At 39.6% G+C, this 20,175-nt stretch overlaps 1 protein-coding gene across 6 annotated transcripts in view; it reads left to right on the top strand.

Moving 5' to 3' along the window:
- Window positions 1-20,175, top strand: part of ptprea (protein tyrosine phosphatase receptor type Ea) — a 58,576-nt gene that overhangs the window by 16,936 nt on the left and 21,465 nt on the right. For all 6 annotated transcript variants that reach the window (XM_040038829.1, XM_040038833.1, XM_040038835.1 and 3 more), the window contains exon 2: window positions 8,707-8,961. The gene's annotated coding sequence lies outside the window, so the exon portion shown is untranslated. The remainder of the gene's footprint in view (window positions 1-8,706; window positions 8,962-20,175) is intronic.

The raw sequence follows: 20,175 nt of genomic DNA on the forward strand, positions 1-20,175 counted from the left end.
CAGTGTGTCTGAGCTTGTTTATCAGTTTAATCTTCTGAATTTATCGCAGCAATATCACAGCAAAGCCTTTAAAAATGTAGCATTATCTTGAATCAGCAGTCTTGGGTTTTATGAGGAGGAAATCAATGGTGTCGCAGCTCGAGTGTGACTTGCCATCCATCAGTCTGCAGGCTGACTGGAGCAGCTAATGTAGCTGATATGCTGAATGGCCAATTTCCTGTTACCTGTTAAAGAGGGTACAGCAGCCCCTCTCCCACCTCTTTGTTTCCCCGTAGGTCACTGCAACACAGATAAAAAAAAACAGCATAAAGTAACATGCCGTGGCTTTGCATCTGTAATCTGAGCATCTGTATGATTTGCAATCCAAGAAGAAATCCTATTTCTGATATTAATTAAGTTGTGGCAACCAGTAAATGCTATACCCTGAAGAACTAGGCCGAAATCTCTCAGGTCTGTTTGGGATATCAGGATGCAACACTATCATTATTTTTATTTTCAGGATTATTGACATTGTGGTCCATGCATCCTGCATATTTGATCTGCTAGCCCTCCAGGCTGGGGCAGATCTCCTCCTACACGTTTCATGTTGCATGTCAAGTGATCACACTACAGAACATTTACATCACTCCTTCCTGGAAGGAGAGTAGGGCGGGGGATGCAAGGTTATCTCCGTCTGATGACTAGATTGCAATATTTACTTGTGCTTTGCTCGAAACCAGATCAGCTGATTTGATGCTTTTGAAGAAAAAGATTCAAAGAGGTTTCAGAACTTTTTTTCAGGCGTGGCTACTCATTGCTCCTGAGTGCATTGAACGTTATCCTGCAAATCATCCATATCCTGTTGACTTAGATTTCCAGGATGTTCTTTCCATCATCTCCTACTTCCTGTCTGAAAACATACTTTGGTTAGGACCATATAGGGGTGTCCAGCTGTTGCATGGTGATCCCACAGTTGACTTGAGTGCTTTTAAGTTTGCAGGTTATTACACCATGCTTTCCACAACTGTTCTTTCATCTTTTTACCTTAGACAGAGGAAAGATGGGCCACATCCAGAAGAGGCCAATTAGATCAATCGGTATCCAAGCAGGAAATCATTTAAGTGCCTATGAGCAGAACCTTTTATATAAACAATCGATCACATTATATAAAACTTTACTTTAAAAAGTTTAAGCGTTCTTGTGGCAATGGTTTAACTGCAGCAGACAGCTTTTTTTCACCCAGATTGAAGTAATAAACTGAATATTTGCACCCACTTGGTAACACTAAGTGTACTAACTTGAATGGCCAGTTGAGTCTGTCTCCAAAAGCATAGCAAACCCAAATGACGTCCATGTTTGTAGAAAAGCCAGAAAAAATGTTTGCACACAGTCTATATATGCTCATTGCTAAGAAAGCTTACAATATGTGCATTACTTCTAAAACCATGATGACTTTGGCTGTAACGCTAAACTAGATGCTACAAAAAATGTACAAGCTGTTATATACAGCCTTTGTATGCAGCCTGTATACACGGTGAACATTGTGCAGTATGTAGCAGCTAAAAGTCAAGCTATTTTTTCCTTCTGAGGTAAGTGGATCATTATGATGAAACGTCTGTAAATTTTAAACCCCTAGGATTTTGCTTGTGTGTATTGGAACAATTTAGCCTTTTTTTTTGTCACTCGTCTGGTATTTTTCAACTCGATTTTATTACAACATGAGTAATCTTAGACAACTAATTCTTGGCCTATGACTGTGTGGCACACCCACAAATAAATATTACTGTCATAGCTCAAAAGTACACAGTTTTATTGAGCTATTCGGTTTTATAACGTGGCTTCATATGCTGTACAGCTGAGCCAATGCTGAGGCAGAGATGTGTTAGTTTAGTCAGTGTTTTTACACTCAACAGTCACTCAAAGCTGAACCAATAATGGCTCTAGCGCTTTTCCTCCCCATGTTCTTTTATGTTCCTTCATCTGATTGGCCATTCTGTCTCTTCTTTCAACCTCACTCTTTTTAGTTCTCACAGTCCAGCTAATTTTACACACCCCCACCCACTTTTTGCTGTAAACCACAGTTCACACACAGGATATGATCTGTTGTTTCTCTTCCTGCTTGTGGACTGCAGGTTTTCTGAGTCAGCTGCATACAATGACAGTGATGTGATGCTTGGAGAGTACTCCTGACCAGTGGTCAAAAGAGTTAGATTTACCCCACAAGCTGGACAGTGGTGTTGAGGTTTTGGATAGGATTATGTACGTGCACACCACATCAAGAATGTACCTTTCACTAGTTTTGTGAAAGGTATTCTAGACATGCAGCAGATTAGATATAAATATAGCACTTGTGCCTCATACTAATCATTTAAAAGACTTTTACAAGGCTCACGTACACACTCATATGGTTTTTTCCCCCGCAGTAACCACAGATGATTACATAAGATTGGTTTTTTTTTTTTTTAAATTTAATTAAAAATAGTGACTAGTTATTCTTTTGAGACTTTCTTTACTGGATACTTTGATTTGATTTGATTTGATTTGATCCATATCTTTATGTTGGCATCTGATAGACAGCCTGAACTATGTCCCCCCCCCCCCCCCCCCCTTTTTCAGTAGCAACAGTGTAAAGTGGATAAATGAACAGTTATTGTTATATATTAAATCACAGCTAGACATTTTAAAAATTTCTTCCCACTCCCTATTTTTGGCAGTTTTCTTGCAAAAAACGTGTAGGCGTTGGTGTTTTTTTCCTCTCTAGCATGTGAAACATCTCAGTTCCCAGACAAGGTTGCGCAGATAGACATGACTTGTGGCTTTTGTGCTGTAGCCAGATATATATATATATACACACACACACACACACACACAGACACACACACAGATAGCATGAGAAATCCTCAAGGGTTTTTTTCCTCCCTTGTGTGGGTGTATATGTTTCTTACATGCCCTATAATGTCAGTCTACTGTTCACGGTTGTTTTGGCTTTGTCTGTACTAGAAGATGGTTTGTAGATGCCTGTGTGTGGCGATGTGTTTGCTCCCTCTTGTGCTGGAATACCACTGTTTCTCTGTTTCTCATGAATATTTACCACTTGGGGTTCACAGAGTTTAAATTTTGCAGGGAATTCTCAGCTGGGATCTTGTATAATCTTAACCCAGTTCTGTCTGAGGTGCTCCCAGGCTCCTGGGAGAGCAACTTTGGGAAGGATGTGAGAGGAGGAAGGGAAGACAGACACTGCCACTGTGGGGATGTGTGTCGGATTATTGGATAGAAGGCTGAATAATAACTGTTTTTACATGCTGTACTTATAATGAACTGAGGATTTGTAAAGGTTTTTTGGGCAGCTGTTATGTCTGTCACGTTGTGTCTGGGTTGTGTGACTGAAAATTTGGTTGACAGGCTGTCCAGACTGATCCTTTTTTTCTTTTCTTTTTTTTGCTGTTACAGACGGGCTAAATGCACAATTCAGTCCATAATTTAAGGTGCTTAGGCGAATGAAATACAATTAAAAAGAGTCATATAAACTGTTTGCGCATTTAAAACGTAAATTTTACTCACAGATGTGTCTGTGTGTATATGTGCATATGTGTGTACACACAGTCACCGGCCACTTTATTAGGTACACATATTAAACGGCTTGTTAAGGATAATGCAAATCTCTTATTAGCCAATCATGTGACAGCAACTCAATGCTTTTAGGCATGTAGACATGGTCAAGAAGACATACACACACACACACTATATATATATATATATATATATATATATATATATATATATATATATATATATATATATATATATATATATATATATGCCTATTCTCTCAGCTTAGAACAGAAAAACTGAGGCACCACAGAATTATTATTGATTTGTATTACAGTTCTAGTTTCATTTTGACTTTTTGTTTTACATTTTGTTTAGTTTCAGTTAAGTCTCAATGAACGTGCCCATCAGCACCTCATCTGGCGAGCTGTGATAACAAATTTGACCTGACTCCTTGTTTCCTCCTATCACAAAATCCTTTCAGTTCTCGTTTTTTTTTCACATTAAATTTGTATTTTTATTCTAGTTGAATAAAAGTTTTTTTCCTCATCTAATTTTAGTTTTTTCATATTTTTTAGTTAACATTACTCCACAGTCACCAAATAGAGAAGGGGAAACTTTGATCTACCCTATGTAAAAAGCTAGATACAGTTATTAGGTTTCATCCATTGATTGTGTTTTCTTTGTTAGGGCAAAGCATCCAATAGATGCTCAGAAATTTCTCTAAAAACAAACAACGTATGTCATTGTGAAACTAATTTGATTAGAAATATCTTAAATTAATATCTGAAAGGACACCAAAGATCTCCACAGAAATCAAAGGAAAAATGAATTAGCGGTCGTGACCCATATCTCAACAAAGTATGCTGTATTTTCTTTCTGTTCTGTCTGATTTTGGTTTCTTTGTGCATTTTGGCATTTCATATTTACATTCACCTATGTCCCTTTCTTTCTAATGTGGGACCCAAATAAAAGGTTTAAATGAAGGGATAATCATTCACGAAGTGGAAAATCTGGGCAGACCAAACACACAGGGTTAGTGTTAGTTTCTGCTAAAGGTGGCCTTGCTTCAGCGAATCCTCATCTTGCAAATAACCTATTTTCTGCTATATTAAGTTCAGCTTTAAGTTCATTGTTTCCATCTCACCCCACAGATGCTCAATTGTTCTGAGCTCTGGGTAATTTAGTGCCCTATCACGGTATTGATTATCGATCTGAGAGAGCCACAGGTGCGTATTAAATCAGAGTTCTCATTTAGCTGTCCACTAAATAAATATCAGTATCGATGTGGCCATCCACAGTCTGTCTGTAAAGGATCTAGTCCTGACTGGCCCCTTTAGGAAATTTTGAGATACTTGATTATAACTCCAAATGCCAAGTTTGGAAGAGCTGCTATATGATCTTATCACATTCGTATCCTGCTTACTTTGGCTGAGGGCCACTTACTGGTGCTCATCAAACCTGGATGCCAAGATCCACCGGTGTGTTTGGAAGTGACACAGACAGGCGAGGGAGTATCGGATAACAAAATCACACTCTTCATTCCTGCCTGACCTCTTGCTCTGGATTATTAAGGCCACAGTGTGGTGACGGCTAATCAGGGACACGGCTCCATTCATAACTGATCAGAGAGCTGGCACACATGCTTTTATTTCTGAAGTGCCATTCATTATCGTTTCTGCTGCTGCAGTTCTCATAAAGGCTGATTTTAGTCCCTTTCAAGTTTGACTCTAAACACCATAAATCACAGTGCACCTTGCCACTCTTCTCACTTTTACATTTCTATAACACTTTGTAAAACAGCTGCTAAACTGCAGCTCTCATCTCCTATAGGCCTTAACTTCTAAAGTTTACCACCATCTTTTAATAATTTCCATTATGTAGCACTTAGAAAATACTCAAAGCGTCAGGGCTCTGTGTGCAGGCGGATGGAGAGGTGGATCCAAATGCAGGACTCAGACACTAAATTGAAACTCAAAAACCTCAGCTTTATTGCTGGTGACAAAACATGAACTGACACTGAATCACTAGAAACTGAAACACACAGGCAAGTCTGATGGTATGACGCAACACTGAGCATAGGAAAACACAGGGCTAATATACACAGGGTGGTAATCAGGGAATGGGCAACAGGAGGGAGACACAGCTGGGAGAAATTGGACTAACGAGACAGGGGAGCAGTAGAACTGAACACACTCAAATGAGACACAGACCTTCACAATAAAACAGGAAACAAGAAACCACTAAACAAAGACGCAGACAGAGAGGCAGACAGAATATAACACATGCAACTCAAACTATACATGAAACAACAAATTCTTAAACATGGATAAACAGAAACATGAAAATCATCATCATCATCACCACAAGCACTACAAGAGAATAAGAAAACAATCCATAATGCAAAAACACACCAAACTAACTGAAACACAGATTCATCATAAAACCCAACAAAGCATCAGAGAAACATAAAGAACAATCCATCATTCAAAAATAAACCAAAACATAACAACTCAAAATACTGGGTCAAACTGACCCAGAACCGTGACACAAAGGTCATATTTTCCTTATTGCTTGGAAATGAATCAGTCTGTATCAGTCTTTGGTAAAGTTGTGAACTGTTGATAGAGGCTTTGTGTTTTTGGAAGTGACACATAGTGGCAGGTCAGAGAGGACTTTTGTGCTGGACTGATGCTGGGGCCCGATAGCAGCTAGGGTGAAGTGACATCTCTCTCCTCTCTCATTCTATGTGTGTGTGTGTGTGTGTGTGTGTGTGTGTGTGTGTGTGTGTGTGTGTGTGTGTGATGGGAGTAGCTGCCCGCAGAGCTTATCTCTATAATTGGATTTGTGTTAGTGTATTCGGAAATCTCAGTGTGATGCTCTAATCTGATTGACCACAACCCTGGAGAGGTAGATGAGTCAAAGATGTCTGCTACATACATATAGGTGTCCATCTGTGTTTGACCTGCTGTTTGTCACCTTGGTTCTATTTGGGTTGAACTTAACAGGCTTTGGCAGGGAAAATGACAGCTGTATGCGAGATTTGGTGCAGAGCTGTAAATCTTACACCTGCAGGAAAAGCACATATGTTGCACTTGCACAATCTGTTCCTCGCTGAGATGAACATCAGAGTGGAAGATAATTTTTTTTATTAAGTTTCTTTTCTATATATATTCCTGTTTGACTATAGTTTTAACTCTATTTGCTTTTAATCCCAGTAGCCGAGCTGTTGTTTGCGTATCTTTGTGGAACACATGACCTTTTGGCTGTGTTTACTTATAATGCATATTGAGCTCAGAATGTATTTTATACCCCTCTAGGTGTGCAAATGATTTCGTACCCTAGCATATTTTATCTGACAAGTACGACTGATTATTTATGGGCTGTTTTATCGCATGCGCTGTTTGACGAAGTGATAGCTGTATGCAGTCATCACGGACAACCTGGCTTGCTAAATACAATTGGTTATATTGGTCTTGCTTTAGTTTAAATGATATTTATTTTGCAGCTGTAGTGGAGAACAAGACTTTTTTTTAAAATAACAATAATAAAATGTGCACGCACGATTGACTGACTCACTTCATCGTATTTCCCCCCACCTGTCACAACTATGCATACTTTGCCTTTTTCATGTGCCCCGTAAGAGATTGAGTTAAATATTGTATCTGACACAAAATTTTTGATGTATTACTGCTTTTCACAGTAATTCAGTTTTACACGTACAAAGTTGTACACGTTTGTATTCTGCTTTTAGCAGCTTTCACGGTTTGCAGTCCTTTGCTCTCAGTGATGCACTGCATCTGATTGCATTACAGGAAGGTTCTTCTATTATTCAACAGTTTGCTTGATCTGGCTCCACACTGTCAGACCTTATATTATTTATTTATGCACTTTGAGACGATATGAGATTTAAAGCAGTCTCTCATGGTGCTTCCCAGGAACTTTGTTATAATCTAAAACTATATTGTGCAAACTTAACAATATGATATTTCCTTTTTGGGGGCAGAATTTGGTTTCTGTTCCACTTTGTCCTTCCTGAATCTGGATGTTTTGGCTTGTGCTGTTATTTGATTATCATGGGAATCCTGAAGTGTGGCAATTCATTTATTACAGCAAATGTTGACTGCCTGTTTTCCAGTGGGAAAGGGCAGAACAAGGATAGGGCTTTAGGAGATGTTTCTATTAGTATATTGTAACAGCCAGAGACAGGGAGAGAAACCCCTCCATCCGCACCTTCCTTTCGCACGGCTAGACGTGACAGTCACCATAGCAACCACTCGGCATGCATGCTCCCCATCGCTATCAAGTGAAAACTGCTGAAATCTTTTCTTTTCTTCTGTGTTTTTGTGTTTTTCTCTTTCTTTTTTAGAAATTTGATTTTTAAGAATTAAAGTTTTATCCAAGAATCCTTCAGCTGAAGGTGAAACTTTATTTATAAGGTTTCCACATAAAAAGAAAAACTTCCCCCAGATTCTCAGGTAGATAAATTATGTTCCTTGTCCCCATTTCCTCACCCATCCTCCCCTCCTTCTTTATACCCTCCTTTCAGGTCTCCCATGGGTAACGGAGGGTTTTCTCACACATTCAGACTGAAATTGTTAAAAATGTGTTGGCAGACATACAGGAGGGGGATTTATGTAAACCTATGCTCCATTTCTGGCACATATAGAAAAGATGTGGAGCCTTTTTTTTTTTTTAAATTTGCAAATAAGGTGAGCTGGGATACCAAGTGTTTTGAAAGAGTAATTTGTATTATAGATGGCTTGCAAAATGGGACTTCCCAAAAATAAACTAATGAAAGTTTTTCCCAGTGTGTGTGGATTCAGTGCATAGCCATCCATTACCACTGTCTTGGACTTTGTGCCATCTCCACCATTCTTCTTTTTTTTTTTTTATGAAGACAGTGTTCATGCTTCCTTCTCAATTTACATCAAAGCTAAATAGCATCATTATGGATGAAAGGCAAGGTGTTACTGTCTATATACAGTACCATTACTCGTTACTTTGAGGAGGCTATCCTCTGAAATTTGTGCTCTCCTGCTTGCCACATACCATTTCTGCTTAAGACAGGAACTACATCACCCCTTCCTCATCCTCTAGCTTCTCGTCCTCATGTTTCTCTTTGTTGTCAGTTGTTTAATGTATTCTGTGTCCTTCTCCCTCTCTCCTAAAATAAAGGTGGTGAGAATCCCTTTAAGGCTTACAGTGCTGCTCCTCAAACATTTTGGCTGACTCCTGCTTGATAAACTCCTGGAAGTGAAAAGCTGAGACCCACAAGTGATCCAGGGATTCACGTCACTCCAACATGCCTTCTTCTGTCTAACTACTCCCTGGAGACAAGTACAACAATGTGACCACTCAAATCGATCAGAACCATGTGACCTGCTATTATGGATACGAGGAAAGACTTACACTGAATTAAAACTCATCCAGGTAATTCAGCACATTGTGACCTTTGCAATCTGACCATTTGTACTGTATAGCAGCTGCTGACTTATGTTTAAAAAAAATCTTTTCACTGTTGAGATTAGTGTTTCACATCTTTTGCTTGGTACAGGGCTTTTCATTTTCTTTGTATATTAATAGACCTTTTACTGCACTGCATCTTGGCCATTCCGTGACTTCCTCAATCTGGATATTCATGGCTCCAGCTTTTGTCTGCGTCAGCTAGTAAACAGTACAAACAGGAAGCGGCACCATGGTGCATTGCTGTTAAAGCCTGGTCAGCTTAGTGCAAATTAAAAGGGTATGAATATAAAGAGTATAAAATGCTTTCGTTTGTATTTTCAGTATGAATTTGCCAGGTTTTTTTTTTCTGCCTGAAAATGGACTTTAGGGAGTAGACTAAGCACATAAGTGCAATCGTTTCACCTAAAGTTAAAAGCAATGAGTGAACGTCAGGAGGGGCTGGAGCCTGTTCCAGCTGTTATGTGGTGAGAGGCAGGGTATAGCCTCGACAGATGACCAGTGTATCACAGAGCTCACAGAGAGAGATGCAGAGAGCCAATCACACCTACAGCCAATTTAGAATCGCCAATTAACCTAACAAGCATGTCTTTGGGGAAAAAAGAATCTCTTAGCAAGAAAAGCCCTGCATGCAACCAGGAGTCTGGAACGAATCAAAGTCACTTTTTTGTAATAATAATAAGAGAAACCTGATTAGCACCTTGTTCTGGTTAGATTTGATTGTCTTGCCCTTTAAAAAGTATTATGAACCTCATATATTTTGCTTGCAGAATCATGTTGTGACATTAAAGTGGGCAGTGCTAACACTGAAGACTCACTGCTTAAGGCATGAGAGGAGAACTAATGAAGACAGGCATGGAAGTGAATCCAGACAAAAAGGAATGTGTCTTGTCCACCTTTGGTACAGATGACAATTAAGTCCTGCGGCTCACACTTGATATTGTATTGTGCACAAAGCTTGAAAGCTGAGGGGTGGTGAGATGCATAAAACAGGGTAAAGAAAACAGACCAAACAACAGAGCCTTTAACGAGGCAAAAAACCCACAGAGGACGAGTGGGAAAACTCTTTTACGAAGTCAAAAAGCTAAGCTTTTTCTTTTTTTTTTTTTTACAATGTTCAAGTTTTATTATAGTAGAATAGATTTATGTTTGTAGGTGCACTGGCTAACTACAGAAGCTTGCAAACACATCCAAGATTAGTATTCCAGCAGCTAACCACATATGGAAGAGCAACATCTAATGTTCTTCATATTAGATAGCTAACCAGTAGCATTTTTTAAATATATTTTTAGGGCTTTATTAGCTTTTACCACTTATGTGTTATGACCACAACGGGGCCTTCTGCATTACCTTTATATATGAGTCACCTGCTCAACCCAGTGAGCTAAACCATATGTAATAGAGACAGCACATGTTAATGGACACGAGTATAAAAATATAAGATATAAAGATGCTAAAAGTTTTAAAGTTTTTAGCAAACCTGGTGCACGTGAACCAATCGACAGGCCAGGGATTCGAATCAGACTGACTGGTAACCGGCTGGTTAACCACACATGTGTTTCATTACTTGCCCATCTAGTTCATGTGTGTACAACATGCACACAGCAATGCAGACAAATAGTCATGCACTCATAACCACAAATTAAATTAATATAGAACTTATTTACTGTAAAACAAAGACACAATGCACACAAAGGTAAACCATGGGGGGAACCATCACGAAAGTGTAAAAACAAACCTTTTAGACACTTAAATCAAAGGTCACCGCTTTAAATCTTTGCTCAGTATGAGTGAAGCAGTTACAAGAAAATTTTGGTGATAAGTAAAAAAAAAAGAAAGAAAAAGGATCAATATCCTGTTATCTGGTGAGGTAAAATATGTCAGGTAAAGTTAACTGTTTGTACCTCTTTGCAGTAGCAGAGCTCTTTATTTTCAGTTGTTAAAGTGAGAGGAGATCCTGTAACTTACTGCAGATTTTACAGCTGCAAAAGCGCCACAAAATCCATGATTTTGACTTTTCTTTTATTTGGCACTCTGCTTTGTTTTTGTGCAGTTGAAATATTGTAGTGAGTAATGGTGATTCAAATAAGGAAAAGGAGAACAATACAGTCAAGGGCAGAAAGGAAGACAAGCCTGAGATGGGAGGAAGGAGAGAGAGAGAGAGAATCGAGAGACTATCTACATGCGTTTTTGTGGTACAATGCGTGGTTAAATCATCATTGTGCTTCCAGCTGCAAATGCATGTGGACGTATCTTATCCAGCGAGTTTGCAAAGAGTGTGTGTCTCTCTTGCTCCCGTTTCCTCTCTGGAGCAGAGCAGTACAGGAAGGCCGGCTGGTTGGCTGGCTGCACAGGAAAGGAAACAGTCTCTATCAAACAGCAGATGGAGGACAGCATGTGCTTACACTGCAGAAACACACACATAAGCACCGACATGCACACACATGTAGCCCTACATACACAACGAATTATGTGCGAAAACAGTAGCTTTTATTAGTAGTATGACCCAGATTGTACGTGTCAGGTGCTGGGAATCTGAACCTTCCAGAGTTGATTTGAAGGAGGAAAATTGCATTTTATAGGAACTTTTGAACTGCTTCCATAACGGCAAGGACGTTTTTTTTCTTCTTGGAAGGTTGTAATGCCCTTTCAACTTTTATCAAAGCATTTTTCCCCCCTAGCTACACATTGCTACAGTCTCTTATAGCTTTTCAGCTTTCAAATGTCTTTTCACGATTGAAAAACAGGCCATGGTCACAGAATAATTGTGCATAGACTTTTGTTTTCACCTGGTTCAGAGCATTGCTTTTGTTCAGAGTTGAAAAAAGGCAGATATGGAAATTATTCCCAAACAGTGTGTAAACTTCTATCAGTAATGCTCCACAGCTGTCCGACCCATTTCATGGGTGTAGGCATTAGCAAAGCCGAGATCTCACCTATTTGTTACGTTTGTGACCTGCTGATCAAAAGTGTTTGTCTGTTGCCAAGATTTAGTGATACCCAGTATGTCATGGCCACCTCTATGGTTTCTGATGCACTGTCATACCTCTGTCAAGAGTTATTAGCAACAGGATAGCTACCATACTGGCCTGGTCTCAACAAGCTTTTGTCAGCAATACGGAGACTGGATGTTGCACTTCCTTTTTCCAAACGGGAGCGAACTCTCCAAGAGGCTTTTGACTTAGGCTTGTGTGTGTGTGTATGTGTGTTTGCTCACTTGTGCAACAAGCCTGCTTAGGAGCAAGGACAATGAGGCTCACTATGGTGCCCAAGGCCTCAGTGAATGACTCATATTTCTATAGGATTCAGGCCAAACAAAAAGGTTACACAATTTTAATCAACAAAGTGGTGCTCATAATATGCTCAGCAGAGGCAGTGATCCCGTGAAAGAGGATTGTGAAAATTTGTTAGGTTCAAGTTTGGGTAACATACTGGTAATTAGTATGCTTCCTCTTTCACTTTCTCTTAAAAGGATGAGTGTTGCCTTCTTCTTTTTAAGAAGAAGAAAGCAGTCAGTGCACATTCTGACTTTCTAAATTCAGGATTATGCCACAAAAGACTGGCGTGTTTTGTTTTTCTATATGTTTGTCACCAGGTGTGTGACAAAGAAGTTCAAGTGACTGTTATTCCTGAAGATGAATAACATCTCTCATTGAGGAACAATTTTGCTATGGCAACTGGAACTGTGCAAGAGTAAAATTTAGCTCTTCCTGCAGACAGTCAAGAGACATGATAGAAACCGAAAGACACAGTCATGGTGTCTCTTATTGAAAGGATTGTTCTAAAGAGAAGGATTTTAAGGTCTGCGTCTGCACCGAGCAGACACGTCTGCTCAATCTCTGCAGAGCAGCAGAGGCAGGCTCCTCATCCTCTCAGCGTGAGCCTTTCACTTATCCCTTCTGGTCCCTCCTCTCTTTTCCTCGCTCAGAATCAAGTGGCTTTTTGTTCTCCCGCAGCAGTGCTTATCACTTGTTTCTCCACTGCTGCCCTCACTCCCTCCTCCCCGTCCTTCTTGTGGTAATGAAAGGATATTTTGGGGGATAGATCTTGTCTGCCCTGTGAAGATCCCAAAGGAGTGTGGTTATCTTTCTGTCTGTGTCTGAAAAAATGGGGTTCTGTGCAAGAACACCCCCTTCTCTGGAGGGCATTCTTCCTCTGAGAGCTAGGTCTGTTTTTAATCCAAGTCTTTGTGTCCGTGCGGATGTTAAATAACTCCCATACCAGAAGAAAAGCTTTGTGGACTCATCATTACAGGCACTAACACTGCACTTTATTTGAGTTCATCTGAATGAAGTGGGTTTGCTCTTTCCCACAGGATTTTTCAATTGCCTGTTATTTCTACGCTTGGATAACATGACATAGGGATGAGGCATACATTGTCAGAGGAGGGAGTCTGTTTGGCCAAATTACTCTTTAAAACCTGATTCCCAGATGGCATCTGACTCAGCTGTTGTTTTTCCACATGTAACTACAGCTTCACCTGTCTAATCACTTTTATTGACCATAAAACCTCCCAAAACAAATTTACAGTCAGTTAAGGAGGTTAACTTTCCATAATGTGACCGGTAGTCATCATTTTCTTTATAGCTTTTGCTGAGATGTTTGCTGAATAAAGGCAACTGCTGAGGCTTAGACTCAGAAAGACTGAAGTTTCTCAATTGATTTCTTTCTATTAAATGCATCAGTACAGCTAGACCCATAAAAGAGAATCTAACTGAATTATTATTGTGTGGACATGCAGAAGCTTTGTATGACAGCAATAGCTTTCCACTGCTAAACAGTATCTCAGTATAAGACAATTTCTATTAAAAGCAAACATAATATAGCATGAGCTCTAAATATGTCGTCATGTAGAGCCTCTGAATGGAGTCTGGAGCTGCTTTCTCCCCGCTTAATCACCTCTTGACTCTCATGATGGATGCAGATTGATAAATACCATAATTATCTTGGAAGTCATGTATTTTCAAGTAATGTAGGCCGAGCATACACTCAAATACAAAGAACCCAACAAATGGTTGCCTCATATACAGTAATTTAGGTCCTTATTTGACCACTATATGTTACACTTTGTGCTTTTAATGGCCCTACAGGTTAACAAAAAGATTGCTATATGTCATATTACTGACTAGCTGCTACCTATCTTCTTGTCTCTCTTTCCTTCTGCATGTCTTTTGCCTGTTCATAGCAGAGAGGGGATAATCACAAAGTTGCTGTGCAATGAGAAGTGTCACAAGCCAGTTTTGTCACTTGCAGCCCAGCTGCCATGCATTACTCAGACTATAGGTGGCTCTGATTCGAGGCCATAATTGCCCTGCCTCCGAATAATTGAAAGAGGGGAGGAGGTACATCCCAGAGGTGTCAGGATGGGAGAAAGATGGATGCTGCGGTGTTCAACTCTGTCAGGTTGGAAGATATAAGGGGCTGGGAGGACATGATGAGAGTCTCACAGGGCGCCTTTTTCACCTGCTCAGACAAACACATAGACACACATGTTGTTGATGATCGACCACTAGCAAAATTATTTCTGACACGGCGGTTCTCAAACGGGCACCGGCACATGTGTTTCCCATGTATCCTTGTTGTAGCTGTTGTGCACTTGTGAAAGTGTGTATGTGGCTCCATGTGTTTGTATTCCATGGCAGGCAGTGTCGCCTTGCCTGCCAATTGTTAACAGATTTGGTGTAGAAACTTATGCATGGAGAGTATCTGTGCAGGCGTGCAAATCTGTGGATCTGAAATGATTAAAAACCCTACTGGCTCTTTGAAAAATATTAACTGTGACTGTGTGCATGTGTGTGACACGTACGGCTGTGTGAACACGCAGACTAAATGAGAATCAAAAAGTGTACGCTCAGATGTGGCGTATGCTGCAGACACCAGACTGGAGTAAATATTTACTACCAATTATGCTCTTGGTTTCAAGGCCTCACCAGAGTGTGACGGCAGCTTCTAAATGCTATAAACACTGGAGACATCAAGTCCTATGCTAAATTTGAGCTACTCTGATATGTTATGACCAGAATGTTTTTAAGAGGATTATCAATAATCGCTTCTGATCTCACTCTGTGTTATTTTTAACTAATATGTAGCAGATAAAAGCTCTTATTTTTAGGTAGGGCACTCTAATGGCATTGCTTTAGGGTCAGGCATAGAAACGGCCACGTCTCAGTCAGCAGGATATTTTGGCCTCAACCTGGCAACCAGCTATAACTCTCTTCCCCTGGCAATGGGTAACAGGGTTTTCTCTTTGCTATTTTGCTAAGTACACAATGCCTTATGCATTTATACGTAACAGGATAAACAAGTGCAAGCTTTTTCACACAGCTTGGATCTCTGTAGGAGATGATACATTTGTTCACATAGAGGTAGAAGGCTGACACTGCGGAGTGGAGCCAGCGGGTCCCCAAGGTCATTACCGCTACCACGGCATCTGAGCGCCTTGGGAAAGGAGGCACAAACTGATTAATGACAATGCTAGGAACACAAGAGGGGAGAAACCCACTCTGCAAAGAGAGCAGTGCTGCAGAGCTAGAGTTGTTACTGTAAAATGGTGCTATAGATAGTGTGAGATACCGCAGAGTGTGTCAAAGTACTGAACTGCATCTTATAATCTCTTAAACTTGATGGACGCTTAATGCATTCAGTGCTGAATGGTTTGTAATTATAGCCAGTGTCTCAAACGTGCATTCTTTCTAATGGTCAGCCAGGGGTTGCAAAGAGAAGGCACATTGGACTGAAGTCTGATAAAATTACCTCAGGAAACACCTCCTTGATGGATTTATGGTCACAATTCATAGTTAGGATTAACATTTAATACAAAATTGTGTTGATTTTATAAATCATGGTCACATTTACAGTAAAGAAGGTTATGTTTAAGGGTGAGCCTACCATGTGATTGACAGTTGTTCCTGTATGAGCCTGCAGTATGCCTTGCTTTTTCAGTTTGAGTCACCTGTTTCTTGTGACATGTGTTCACAAATACAAGATGACGCCAGTCAGCTGAAGCTTAAAAGAGGACTTGGGCAATGTCATGATGGCTACACACATCTTTTATATACAGTGATAGTGAGCAACCAAGCTGGACTTATCTTATCTTGATACCTTTAGCACACTGTGCTAATATAAACCAGAAATCACTCCATGTCCTTTATTGATTAGAGACTCTTTGAAGTGCATTTTGTTACTCTGCACTGCTTGTTACTCCTAAACTAATAACATTAATATAAATGGCTTTATCTTTACTTGTCTCTGGTTGCACTGAACCTAGCTGGTGTAATTTAGACCAGTGATTCCAAAAGTGTGACTCGGGGCCCCCTTGTGGGCCACAGTAACAATAGAAATTCAGTTTGAAATTGATCAAGTATGTATAGTTACATATTCAAGGTAATTTATTCATTTATATAAAAAGTAAATTAAAGCTGGTAATCTTGCAAGGAACTCTATCTCGGATGGAGTGAAGATGTAAGATTGGGTGGGTCCCTTGTGGATTTTCTGGATTTTAGATGTGCTGCAACACTTGCAACTTTAGACTGTCATACTTTAAGGACCAGTAGTGTGGTGAATGGCTTTACCATTTTCCCTTTTTCATGCTGTTATACTTCAGTTTTGACACATGTTCAACTTTTAATTGACTTACAATCTGTAGCTGATCAAGGAATCAGATAAACGTATGGTTTATCATAAGTTCCGTATAGAACAGAACTTAAAATTTACACCCAGTAAATGAAACTTTTCCCCCCAGTTTTCTAATTTTCATTAGCCTTCATTAGACCTCTACTGACTGATACTTGACCTCATTAAAATGCTATTAATTTGCATTTTAGCACACATGAAAGGTGATTCTAGTTAGAATCAGAATATTTTCATTTACTACTGAATGATCCTGCCCTCTTCTACCACATAAACATCATTTTAGCAATTTTCAACCATTGTTATGTGGTTGCCAGGCAATGTGGCGGCATACTAATATATCAGATATCATAATATTCAAGTTTTGTGGGTGTAAATGAGATTTTATTGCCATGAAATGAAAATGCGATATGATAAATGACAATACAGTGTTTTTATAACATGACACAGTAGTAGGTGGTTGCTAGGCAACATGATGTTATAATATCTGCTATGGATAAGAACCTTCAAGTGCCTAAGATGTACCTTTGTGCCAGATTTGGTTGCTTTACTCCTGATCATGTTGGAGGAGTCTTGAGAAAACTGACAGAGATTTTGTGTATTTTAGTAAGACTTGCAGGCAAATATGTAAATCAGTGTCTAGACTTTAACGTTAAATAAATATGAAACAGAAATAAAAGCGCCCATAACCAGGGTCATGAATTGTGTCCATGTTAAATGTTAAAACTCTCTCTTACACTTTTTACTAAAAGGCACTTTTCTTTATGAAACAAAAGGCTGGATTGACATCAGCTTTTCAGTTTTTCATTGAGTGCCTCTGTGCAGGATTTTCTTTTCTTTAAAAAAAAAATGAAGCGTACATGTGCAACATCCAACAGGTGCCACGCTGGTGGCAGCATTGCTGATCAGGTTGCCATGGAAACACAATTTGAACAACACCTTTATACATATTGAAACAAACTGGTGGTATAATAACTGAAATCTTATACCGGATTCTAATGGAGAAGTCATGGGTCAAAAATGGAGAAGACCGGGCTCCTGCAGTTTCATTTTAAACATTTGCATGGAGTAAATCGTGAAGCAGTCAGAGTTTGAAACCTTGTATGTTGTCTTGAAAGCAAAGAGAAGCAGAAGTTTTAAAAAAAACATTGAAAACCTTGTGTAACTAGGTTACATTGCGCGAGAAGCCTCTGCACATCTGTGCGCACAGATGGACACTCCAGCACCATTTCCTCTGTCAATGCTGTGAATGTAGTGCACTGTCCTTTAAATAGCTAACCCAGCTCAGGTTTATACACTGCAGCTCCCCAGTGACTGAGACCACAGAGACAGCGAGACGTGTCACAGGCCGACTTACTCAAATAGAAAGTGTCAACTTGTTGACCGTGTTTTCTGGTCAAAACTGGTTGATTTAACACTTGTATTCTGCACATTTAGGGGCCTTTATGACGTTCTATAAGTTAGGTACCCAAACACCATAACATTTTATTGCATTTCACCAAAAGCTGGGATGTCACTACAGAATAAACACTTTAGGAAATGATTAAAATCGATAGAGCAGCTGAACTATTCTAGGTTTCAGTCCACAAACACCGCGAAACATAATCATACAACTTGCAATATCACCGTTTATTTTCACACCTATTCCTTTTTTCTGCACCTTTCTGCCCCGATGGCAAAATATTACAGTAAAAACTTTACACAGATACAGAACTAACCACAGCATGTCACACAGGACAGGTCTTGCAGCTTTCTGGATGAATAGTGTTTGTTGAGTTCTGTTGTGGTACTACCGCAAAAGAGCAGCCTAAAAAAGAAAATGCACAAAGTCACCTGATCACTTTTATTCTTGTAACAACCACAATTTAAATGTGTTGGCACTGCCACCTGCCAACCGCGTCTGTATTAGTGATGTTTTTTTATACCACAATAACACATGCACAGAGCAAAAACCCAAAGCGCATTATTCTGCAGATATGCATATAATTTACTTATTTTATTATCATCCAGCACAGACCTCTACTGATTTCTAAATTCCAGAATTTATTATAAGAAAGTATCACCTACTTATATTTATGGTCGTATTTATTGTGTAAATGAGTACATTCAGTATAAATATCAATGAATATTTTGATATTTTGTGACACAGGTTAATATTCTAGTAGGAAGTTTGAGAAGATTTCTTTTAAGTGTGAAGTCACAGATAGCAGAGTGTTGGCTTTAAGTGGGTATTGTACACTGATGCAGACACGTACAAAAGCAGCTGTGGACACCAGGGACAAGGCGACATTCCTGTAACAATACCTGAAGGGCTTTCTTACTTTGCATTGTGAAATAAAATCTCAGTGTACAAGTGCACTTGGTCAGAAGAAAACACCATCGGGCAGTCAAATGTCCACATGGATGTTGAAAATTGTGTTAGTTGGACTCAACTGGTGGATGTAGATTTTTAAATTTTTTATCTACATGCTTACTTACATTTAGTCCGAGCCGCACTATGTCTAATAACTGTATTCAAGCTTGAAGACGTTTCATGTATTTTGTGTCAAAAATCTGGTAAAATTGCTGGATACAAAGTTTGATCTACTGTGTGGTGTTCCGTTATCAAATCTCTTGAAGTACAGGCTGGCTCGACACTAGCACCTGCACGGCCGTGGTGTGCACAGTGTCTCTCCCGTTGTCTTTAGCTAAGCTAACCTTTGTGATAGAAGGTTAAATTAACTGACAGACATGAGATTGGTATTGAGTGTTTAATTTTCTCCCAAAATGTAGTCTTAAATAGGGCATTTCTGAGTTATAAATAAGTTGATAATGTTTAAGTTTAGCAGGACTGTGCAGGAAGCAATAAATAGAAGGCCTGAGATAACTTTTTTCCCCTTTTGATAATCTGCCCTGCAGGTTTTGGCTTTAAAAAAAACTTGTGGCCTAAAGGGTAAACAGTCTGGCATTATTTTGCTCGAAGGACACAGTGTACCTCCCGCCTCTTCAGCCTGTCACATCACCCCTACACCCACAACCCATTTTCTGAATTCCCAAGCTGATGTATCTGAATGGACAGAGAGACTCTGTGCCCAGAGAAGCCACGTTCAGTAGAACTGACAGTCCCGAGAACACCGTTTCTGTCAAATGCAAGGACAGCCAATTTCTCTGTCTTATCTTCTAATTGTAACAAGCTTGTCTTTCTGACAGTTAAGATCCTAGGGCTAATTAGTGAGACAATGGAAGACCAGGGGTATCATTATGTCACTTCTGTGGTGTTTTTTTTTTTAACCTAGACTGAAAGAATGGCAGAACATGGAGCACACCACAAGGAAAACACAATTCCACAGAGAGCAATAGCTCATCCTCCAAAACACAACTGTGTCAGGGAAAAACATTTATCAGACTACTGATTTGGGAATAGATTCACCATGACTCAGAATTCCCACATCGCCTTTTTACAAAGCCTCCCTGGTGACATGAATAAGGAAAATATTGCCGTGTCGCCACAAGATGTTTTTGCTTCACGCGATATTATCTCTACAGAGCTCTCCAGCTGTGGTCTGTAAACAA

This window comes from Simochromis diagramma, unplaced genomic scaffold (assembly GCF_900408965.1).
Source record: "Simochromis diagramma unplaced genomic scaffold, fSimDia1.1 OVJJ01000402.1, whole genome shotgun sequence".
Lineage (NCBI taxonomy): Eukaryota > Metazoa > Chordata > Actinopteri > Cichliformes > Cichlidae > Simochromis > Simochromis diagramma.